The sequence below is a fragment of the Columba livia genome, chromosome 3 (assembly GCF_036013475.1).
Source record: "Columba livia isolate bColLiv1 breed racing homer chromosome 3, bColLiv1.pat.W.v2, whole genome shotgun sequence".
Taxonomy (NCBI): Eukaryota; Metazoa; Chordata; class Aves; order Columbiformes; family Columbidae; genus Columba; species Columba livia.
Window position 1 is genome coordinate 82,476,052 of NC_088604.1, and position 11,375 is coordinate 82,487,426.

Here is an 11,375-nt window from a genome sequence, read left to right on the forward strand (position 1 = left end):
CCATATAAGAATGCATTAAAAACAAAAACAAACCACCTTGAAGCATAGCAATTAAAAACAAAAAAAAAAAAAAAGAAAAAATGGACAGTAGGTCAGATGACAATTTCTGATTTTGAGCTCTCTATTACTATCTACTTTATTATTCCTTGAAAAGCAGATCCCTAACGGTAAAAACTAACTGACAGGGGGGCAATAAATTTTGCTCTACATAAAGTGATGCTCAAAATGTGTATTATACTTTTCATTATAGTGAAGTTGAGGTGTTGCCTGCAAAAGCTGTGGCTTAAGCATTACTATACGTATAGTTCTGAAAAAGCTGAAGTGTCTATTAGTGAGCTTAAGTTCAGCTGTTATAAGCAGTGAATGTGTTCAGCTAATGTTGAGCTGTAACTCTGTATTCCCTGTATTGTCCTAGGCACACAGACACTTCAGGACTTTAACCACTATGATCCAAATTGTAGTTGTCTCTCATGATAATTGGATTCCTCACATAAAGAAAGAGTTCATTGTAAAGCTGCAGAATTCAGATAAGACATGTAGGAAAAACGTGGGCAGGGAATGTTGCAATCCACTGGACACAGGGAGGAAACAAAACTAACTTGTGGTTAGCTGGATTTTACAGTGCATTTATTTTCCTTTCTGTCACATTCACTGCTAAATAACTTTATTGCTTTAATCTCTTTCTCCTTTGCCTTTACTCTCTTTCAATCTTAGTTAATTTCTTTTTGGAATTTCTGCCTCTGTGGTTGCCTCAGAAGGCAATATCCCACTCCATGTCCCTGGATATCTGTGATATGTTTGGGTAAAAAGCATTAGAGTCATTCATTTATTTCTAATATATAAAGACTTGAGAGAAAAAAAAAGCTGTATTTTGGTAGACATTCCACCAGTTCCATTAAACTGCTTCAACATCAGCTGTCAATTGGCTGGCTGAGCTGATTCACCCAGCCGATTGCTGGGTGGCTTCTACATATATTGTAAAAACTGTCTGGACACAGAAAGTTCTCCTTTATACAGATGGTCACAGTTCATCTGTGCTTACAGAAGATACTAATACACAGACTCATATTATTATTATTATTTTAGACCTGCAGGGTGTAGGCTATCTGTGAATAGGTGGTAAAGCAAGATAGCAATACAGAAATTATTATTCTGTCCACCTATTTTGCTGAGCAGCACTATAATTATGTTGAACACAGTAGAGACTTTGAAAAAAAACTGTGTAAATATCAGTTGATAGCATTTATTTTACAGCGTGTTATTATTGCTTTATTGTTTATCCTCCAAAGACCTAAAAAAGTGTTTTCCTTCCCCTTCTTTCCTGTGCTACCACACACTAGAGCTCTACAAACACAGAGGAAGACACATGCTCTACCCCAATGACCTTACCCTGCTTTGAAACTAGATATGACAGTAAGGATGACAAACAACGGGAGGGAAGGATGGGAAGAGGGCAGTAAGATTACAGAGTTGCACAGTTTAGCTATATGATTAACTTAATATATAGGCCTTCAGCTGAACTTGGAAATTTTTCCTCAGTGAGAAAATAGTTTCCATGGTGCACAGATTTATCTGAGGGAGGTCATCTACTACAGAAGCAACAAAAAAAAAAAAACGAAAACCCACCACAACCAGCCTGTCAGCCTAAGCTTTTTTCTCCCTCTCTTGCCTATCCTATTTTAATATCATCAACATAGATAAAATATGTCTTTCACTAAAACTGTGCAATTACCAGCATACAGTGATTTCTCACACATAACCTTATCTGTGTCCTAGTCTCACTTAATTGAAGTCAGTGAGAAAATGCCAGTTGAGGCTAGTTAGGAGGATCAAGTCTGTAACGCATGAGCAAAATCAGGGAGTATAAAGCTTAATGGAGAGAGGGACAGAATTTTAAACAAATGTCTTTGGGCATTTTGTGACTTGGAAATTTTTCACCAGGTGTGGTCCTGAGGGGGTCACAGCTGCCTGAACAGTTAGAAGGAAACACCTGAGAAGAAAGATGGCTACTGATGGAGGGAGGGGAAACCATCCACCGCCAGGTTCAGTCCAGATTTTTGCCTTTATTTAGAATGTTGGTCTGTCTTTGACAAGTTACTAGGTTATCGGTGGCACAGTGCACCTCATCTTTTGCTTGTGTTACTTAGAGTGTCTTCCTGTGCCCCTCACTACAGTGCAGACTTCACAGTATGATTTGCTGGACAGATTTCCTACTGTATCAATACCTGATTTGTAGCTGAGACAGCCCTTCATCTCTTCAATCTGTAAGAGAGTAGCTGAAGTATGAGGAAATTGTTTTAGAGTCAACCATAAAAGTATTCTACTAGACTGTTGACTACTCTCATTGCCAAATGCTACCCTTTATCCACTACATGTCAGAAAGTACCTGCATTTTCTGGAAACTAAGCTGTGATATGAAATCAAAGAACAAACATGAAGCTTTAGGAAATGAAGACAGATTGGGGTTGCAATAACAAGGACCTCCTCAGATCTGATAAGTATGTTCTTGTTAATAATGAAATATAACGAGGTACTAAAATATTAATGGAACATTCATTAATAGTCTTCAGAACTGAAAGACAGATTGCCTTGAAGATTTCAGTTACCTTACGCTAGTTTGACTGGTTTAACTGGAGATAGATCTGCTTCGTACAAGGCAAAGCTAACAAAAGACAATGCTGAATCTTTCCCTTCATACCTACATATTGAGTATAGGAATCTGGTATGAAATAAGAGGAATAGCTACAGTAAGATTTTTCTGCCAAATTTGTTAGCAATCTGTTTAGTAAATCTTGATGATAACAGAAATCTGATCAATTATTGACCTCTTTCTAACTTTGTTTACCACAAGTGAAAGAAAAAAAATGTGCATTAGCAAAGAATGGCAAGTTGTGACTAAGTGCAAGAGACAAAAGTATTCACCCATCCTCTCCTAATGCCAAGATTTGAACAGGGTGCTCCTGAGCAGATGGTTTAACAGACTAAAGCATTAGTTTGCTGATCCTCCATGCTGCTAATTAATTCTTCAGTTTACTAGGATTTAAGATGATTGTTAAAAACAAGGCTTCTCTCAAAATAAACTTCAGGTAAATGCTATAAAATGGTGGTTAAGATTTTCATGGCTGCGACAAGAATTTTCTGTATTTTATAGAAAAGATATTCATTATCTTATTGTCCTAAGTACCATCCTTAACAATTCTGTCTCTGAAATTTTCTTCTTATAAGAATTTGCTTTTGTTTTCCCAGCTAATTAATCCTCTGACTTCCTGTTGGCACTCTTGGGTCAAGATTATGTCCTTGACTTCTGTGAGAATGGCATATATATAACCATGGGAAGGATTTAATCTTTTATACTAAAATTGTCCCCTCTCCCTGAATTGTTTTAAGCCCATTATCATGCAAAGTGTAAAAACTGAAATATCTCCTTTATTGTTTTTGAAGCCATTGTCATTCTAAACAGTTAGGATTTCATGTAGTAATTTATTTCACATTAACGTTAAAATGATGAATGCTCCTTAAATATATTAAAATGCAGTATTGTAGAGTAGCTTGCTGCCTATTAGATTTAGACAGCAGGCAAATAATTAATTTATTTCACATTTCGTTTTTGTATCAATTTTATAAACTGGACACCAATTTGAAGAAGCAGAACTCTACCCAACAGAAATTATAGAAATTATACCACAGAAATGGAAAGAAAAAGAATCAAGCAAAAAATATTCTAAAATAACATATTACAAAGTAGGAATTAGGAAGTAGGAAAACAAGATCTTGACTTACTAAAGCTAAGGCATAAATTTTGAAGTCCCATCTGTCGTTGCTTGCAAAGGGATGATCCATGCTGACATTAGTGGACTTTAAAAATTGTGAGCGGACTGTGAGAATGTCTCTCCAGTTGACTCACGATGGCCTAAAAGAAGCTCCTTTTCTGTGATCTTGTTTTGCTACAGGAGGCATTGTGAAATTCTCCGTTTTATTTTTGTGTCCTGTTTTGTTACATGTATATTTGTACGCATCTTGTGCCACCTTCCTTCAGGTAGATGTTTGCATTTACTGGTTAGAATTCAGAGTTCTATGTTATCTCTGTATCCTCTCCTTCTGTCAAAAACATCATTGGTTGTTTGTTATGTTAAAAACTCCTGGCAATTCCCCTTTCAGAACAACAGGTAAGAATTCTTATTATTGTTGTAGGGAATTCATAACTTGCCTCATTCTATAATCTACCCATCTTGTAAACCCAGAAAAAGCTATTATTATAGATGATACAAGGGTGAACTTTTTAGTAAGCTGTCAGTATGTCATCCTCATAGAACCAGTCTTCAGCTCCTTTTAAAAAGTAATTTTCTTATATAAAATAACTGCAAGGAATTTTTCAATACTTTTAATCAATCCTTAAGAGGGAACCTACACTGAGGCCACCACAAATACAGCATATTTATTTATATGACGTCTGGACTGAAATGAAAGTAACACAAAAAGGTGCTTGGGGTGACTTAATGTTAGTAAACTTGAAGTATTAATTTTAACAATTTTAGATAGGTGGGCTATTACCAAAGCAACACCAGAATACTATGCCCAGCTTGTGCTTATGTTTTAAAGGCTGCTGAGAGAATTAAAAAGAATTTTAAAATTAAAAATCTGATGGTGAAATCTTGCTTTATATTGAAAGATTGCAGTCTGTTCTCTTTAAGAAAGGAAGAATTAGGATTTTGTACCATGTGAAAAGTTTTTTTCTGTATAATAAATTATGGAAGAGTAATTCAACATATAAAGGCAAAGGTCTTTCTTATGGGTCTTTGAGAAGATTTGATGAATGAAAACTGAGAGCAGACAAACTCAACATGGAAGTACAGCTTTAGCAGTGAGGAGTATTACATTTTGGAACAATATTAAATTGGAACTATTTAAGCAATATGTGCTAGATTCCCTATTACTTTAGATCACAATTAAATGCCCTTGTTCAGCTCACCTGAAAGTACAGTCTTGATCAAGAAATTAGGAAAATACTGAGGTCTGCATGAACTTGGCAGTCCAGATTGATGATCATAGAAATCTTTCTGGTTCTAAAACCTGTGCTTGTAAACAGCTGGGTTTTTTGGTTTTGTGGGTTTTTGTTTGTTGTTGGTGGTGGTAGTTGGTTTGTTTGTTTGTTTGGGGATTTGTTTTTGTTGTTGTGGTGGTGTTTTTTTTTCCTTTGAACCCCAGTATAGTGATCTGGAGACAAATATTTGCTGCTAAATGTAGACAAATATAGATCAAAAAATAAGATGTCCCATGGGTAGTGAAACTGAGGAAGCTGCGATTCTTTATAGATTTATTCTGTCCTGTTTCACATATTATTACATCTCTCAATTCCAGCCGCTATACAGATCCCTAAAATCTTGGCTCTTCAAGATTGCACAAAGTCCTCCCTATGTGCCTGAGACCCAGACTTTGCCATATAGAAAACACTGACTGCAGAGAGCTCCTCCACTCACTGGCTAGTTTTCATGAGAATTTTAGGAATTTACTCTCTCTAAGAATTTTACTGCTCTTTGAAACTTTTTTGGAAGACGAAATATAGATAAGAAGTTATTAGAAGAGAAAGGACAGGCAGGGAGGCAGATGTGCATAAATACAGGCAGTGCAAGAATTTCCCTAGTTACCAACCTGAAAATGATCAGAAAAGCTATCCTTATGTATCTACTTGACTTACCCTAAATTTTAATGAAAAATTCAAGAGGCTGAGACTGCTTAAACAATTATCTATTCTAGGAACGATCCTACACTTCTATCCTATGGTTTACACTAGTACCTGACACTACCGAAGTATTAAATGCCATTTTACTTACAAACCAAATCTAGTCTTTTCCAAGCTGAACAAAACAGCTTGCTTTACTGCACATAGCAATGCTACACAACAGTTTTGGACAAGGAAAGAATAGGAGATTATATTTAGAACTCTGAGAATACTTAGGATGTAAAAATCTGGTTGCCAACCTTGTAACTTGATCTACAAATCTGAAATGCAAATATGGTTGATATTTTTCTATTACGTAGCATCTTCTTCTGGAAGTCTTTTCACTTTTGTCCCTTTTTGATCTGAAAAACATTTTCGCCATGGCCTTAAGATGAAATTTTGAATGAACATGAAACATTTAACTCCCTTAACTGGCCAAGAGGGCTTGCTATCAGTAGGTGCTCCAACTATAATATCTCTTTCTGAATCATTAGCATGGGATTGTAATATAGTAAAATCTTTTTACTTTTTAACACACAAACCCCAAATATATTTTGAGTTGAGAAAGTGCTTTGTACCGTAATTTCATTGAGGTTATCTATTTGACTGTGACTTTTTTGTCATAGCTAATTATAAGTGATTCATTAGAAAGTTTAAAACTCTACAGAAATGCTTAAATATTATAACACGTGGCTCTTACTGCATAGTGGTACTTTAAAGTGTTATGTTTATCTTAAAACAGAAGAGTAAATGCACTTAGCACTGTTGTTCTTACCTTCTTATAGCAAGTTATAAGCTTATTCCTTTGACTCCTCTACAAACAGAACTCACCTGAGCAGTAGTTTCATTGAATTTTTATCATTTGTCTTATTTTCGGGTTATTTGTTCCTCACTAACTTTCATTTGTTCAGATCAGTTCTATGCAAGTGGACCTGCCACTCCCACAGCTTTTTATTTCCAACTTTCCAGTTTTGAACAAAGCTAGAAAAGGTTTCCAAATCATACTAAAGGCCTGGGCTCAGTTCTGCATAGGCAATAGGTGAAAATTTGAATAGTTTTTCCCACTGTCCCAGTCCTCGCAATCATTGATAGGTTTATTTATTTCAAAAGGATTGTAATTAAGAATAACTATCTAATAACTCTTGAGCCTGGCTATAGGATTACAAAGAATCATGGGAATAAAATGAAAATGGATTTCAGGTCTTCATTATTGATTAAATTTCCCAACTGCACATTTAGAAATCTAAGCTATTATACTAGTTAGAAGGTGAATTCCCATACGGTTTATCTGTTGTTAATGGAGTCCCGGCCTGAATCACCTTCTAGAAGAACCTGCCTGTCTCCATTTGCTTTGTGGGTGGTCTCAGCAGATTTGCTTTTTAATTCAGAAATGTAATTTGGGTGTCTCAAGTTACACAAGGTGAATGTTGTCTTGCTTTTACTTACCAATTTCACAGCAATTTCTTCAAATTTTAAGGAATAATTTGGTAATAAACAATACTAATACAGAAGGAAAGAATGTTTTGGTGTTGTGCTAATTACCATCTCGATTTCATTCTTAGATCATGTTCCACGGAAATAAATGTCCTTTGTTTCTTGTGGTGTGAAAGAAAAAAGTTAATTGTTAGAGAAGAGCCCTATCCTGACAATAAGCCATTTTCACTTTTGGTTAGAAGAAGTGATAAACCCTTTATTCTTAATCCCTTTAAGTATTTCCCACTGTGTGCAAGATGCTTCCTAAATATTTCAAAAACATATGCTCTGAAGAAATTCAAATCTTGCAGTAATTGAATACAAAGAAGTCAGAAAACTGTGAATGATGGTAAACAATGTTTGTAGAGGGTCCACAAGACAGAAGGTAGTTTTTCGTAAGCCTTAAATTTGAACTAAATGGATGTCATGGTTTAATCTAGTAGACAACTCAGCACCACGAAGCTGTTTACTCATTCCCCTCAGTGGGATTCAGGAGATACTCAGAAGAGTAAAAGAGAGAAAACTTGTGGACTGAGCTAAACATTGTTTAATCAGTAACACAAGCAAAGCAATACAAGGAATTCATTCACTACTTCCCATTGGCAGGCAGGTGTGCAACCATCTCCAGAATGGCAGGGCTCCATCATGTCTAACAGTTAATTGGGAAGACAAACACCATCACTCAAAACATCTCCCCATTCCTTCTTCTTTCCCCAGCTTTATATGCTGAGCACGTGTCATATGGTGTGGAACATTGCTTTGGTCAGTTGGGGTCAGCTCTCCCGGTTGTATCCCCTCCCAGTTCCTTGTGCACCCCCAGCCTACTCGCTGGTGGGGTGGTGTGAGAAGCAGAAAAGGCTTTGATGGTGTGTAAGCACAGCTCAGCAATGACTACAACATCCCTGTATTATCAATGCTGTTTTCAGCACAAATAAAAAACACAGCCCGATACAGATCACTATGAAGAAAATCAACTCTATTGCAGCCAAAACCAGCACAATAGGCCTTTTGATGAGTTTGTGCAAGCTGTAAAGTTGATACAAAAATATTTTCAGCTCAGAAGCTGAATGTGGCAGACAATTATTGAATTCCATACTATAGGTTTGTTCCCTTGGAGGGGGTGAGGAAGCATTTATTTGTGTTTCTCCTCCCTGCCTAGTTACAAATTTTTGCACTGTTTGTAGAAACATAATACTTTTGAGATTTCTATATCCCTGCTGAGTTTGACAGGAATTAGATAATGGATTAAAAATTATTAGGAAAAACTGGAAGATGAACAGACAATGACAACATAAGATAACTTGATAACCTTAGGAAATGAGGCTGAAGCCTATGAAATTTTGATGCCCTCAAGTTCAGAGGGCACTGGAACAGCGGAGCTCTTCAGTGACACTTTATACTTGTAAGCAGCATTGTCTTCTTTGCATCTGGCTTCTCAAACCATAAATGAAGTGTAGACATCAGTTTCCCCAGCTTCAGCACATGGGACCACGTGGAACATCTGGTAACAATATTTTTAATTTCCTAGGAGTGCAGCAGCACAAGTTTTATAAGTAACATTCAGTGTCTTTTTATCTTTTAGTGGAAATCTGTTTTACTTTATAAACAAGGAAGTATATCATAACCAAAGATGTACAGATGCAAACACCTGAACTTTATATCAACAATCTCAAATAATACTGAGTTAAATCTATACCTTGCAACCCAGGAAACTGAACTGCATATCTACGTATAACCTGTGAGCAGTATTTCTCAACCTTCAAACACTAAGTCCAAGTCTTAATTTAATTCCATTATCTGGGAGAGGAGATTCATTGGGAAGTCAAATGAATAAATCTGCAATTTTGTTTCAACACCTTTCTGTGGTGATTTTGTGATTATTTTAGTCCATATTTCCCTTTCACAGTTACGTGGCAAATGAATTTGCTGATTGCCAGTTTTCCTTTTTTAAATATCCCTACAGCTATGAGAAAATTGTCCATGGCTGAAACGGACCAATTCTTTGGTGAATTCACCTCCTATCCAAGAGGTATGCTCCCAAAGCTACCAGAATCCCCAGAGAGGGATTATATTGTTTTATTTAGTTCACTCTTTTGAAGCTCCAGGTACTTTTTGAACCATTAAACATTCGCAAAACTACGTTTCATTGGTGGTACCAAATTCAGTAGTCTTTTGTAAGGATCATCAACATATCCATTGTAGAAGGTGACTTGAGAAGCACTCATAAGGGTGGTCAAACTTTTTGGAACTGCTAAAATCAACAAGAAGAATATTCTTAAAGTTCAGTTTCAAGTTCCTGTGCTTGTTTTAGACATATTTGTAAGAAGTCTTTCGTGTAGTCTTTATTAATATTTTAGTTTAAATTCTTTATTTATAAGAAGCCATTCTTCAAATAGATCATATAAGTTTGCTTAATTGCCCTCTGAAAATCTTGTAATTCTTGTTTTCTGTGTTTCCAATTATAATGAATGTTCTTTTAATTGCACTTTGGCCTGATTATGCTTACTCTCATAATGAACTCTTGTGTCTTCCAGTCCAGAAATGTCTTTCCACTTTGTTAACTGCTCTTCTTGATGAAGTACCTAGAGAATTGCTTGCTGATTAAATTCATTCTTCCTTTATACAGTCTCTTAAATCAGGTGTCCAAAATAGTAATTAAATGAGAAAGAACTTCTGAAGAAATGGTTTTTTCTCCTGTAGAATAATTTGTTTTGTTGACAACTCTATCACTAATTTGTAATGTATACATGTTTTTTCTTAAATCATAATTCTGGTAAAAGTATGTTCAAATCACTTTGTAATTGAAGCTATTTCCTGGCATTTTTATGTTGACATACTGCATTGTTGTCAGTAGTCCTGATTTTCACCGGTTCAAGAACTATGCCTTGTCTGTTTGTATGTGATCTTAATATAATTTAGAAAATACAGTAACAAGTGAAGAGATTCTAAATAAATTATCTCTCAGGGGTTATGGTAGGAAGGCAGTGCTAATAAATTCTTCCTGAAATCTGAGGTAGTGGAGTAGTACAACTTTAATTTATACCATGTTAGTAATTTTAATTAGGTTACTGGACAGGAAAAGTCAAATTAAAGGTAGGTAAAAAAACCCCACTATTTAGTTATCCATGAGAAAGACATCAATTGTCCAGAAAAGCAAGTTTTTCTGAGCAACTTCACCATTCTTACCGAGCTTCAATACGAGAATGGCATGGAAATGCAGACTGATAGCTCAGTCAACATACACACTCAGTCCTTAGATTCTTCATTAAGTCTCCTTAGACAATTCATTAAGGCTGCAAGATTGCCAGCTGGTTAGATGTTTAAATGCATATTTCTGCAACAAGACCACCATAACACAGAAGAAATATACATCATATGTTGAGCAACTTTGACTACTAACAGTCTGCTCAAAGTTTGAACTGGTGTTTCACAGTATCACCTCCTGCAGCTTAGAACTGTTTTATAGAAACGTATATATAATCTATGCCATTCTGAATTTATGACATGCTAAAACTTTGGACATTGAATCTGAAAAGAAAAAATATTCAGCACACCACCCTTTCATATAAAAAAGTTAGTACTAAAGGGGAATGGAAAATAAGTGCAATACCTCAATTTTCAGGGCAAATACTTGTGACATTTCTTCTGTTACATTTCTTCTGAGTACAAGAGCCACTGCCAAGTTAAAAAAATGTTAGGGGACATATTCAATGAAAGAGCAGCAATATTTATTAATAATGAACATACTGATAACACAGGGTTCAGCAAGAACTTTATATTATTCAACTTGGCTGGCAAATCTCACCAACCTTGTTTTCCAGGAATTCAACATCCACGAAAAATCCTTCCCAAATATTTGAAATCACAGGGATGATCTTTTACATTTCTGTGGTTGTTTAGCTTCAATTTCCTTGCTTTCTCCTCCGTACTTCGTAGAATCTAAGTGTGACCTAAATATAGGTATATATTTAAATCAAAGTTCTCTTTTCCAAGACTGATCTTATTCATTTGTAGTTTAATTTCAGATTTTAAATATTTTTTTCATCCATAGTTAATTGAAGATGTTAATATAAAACAATAATACTGTTAATTAGTATAATACTAATATGTTGCAAAGTCCGGTCCCGTGTTTCAGCACCTTGGAGAGCACCCAAGGTTCTACCACACACCCGTCACACCTCAC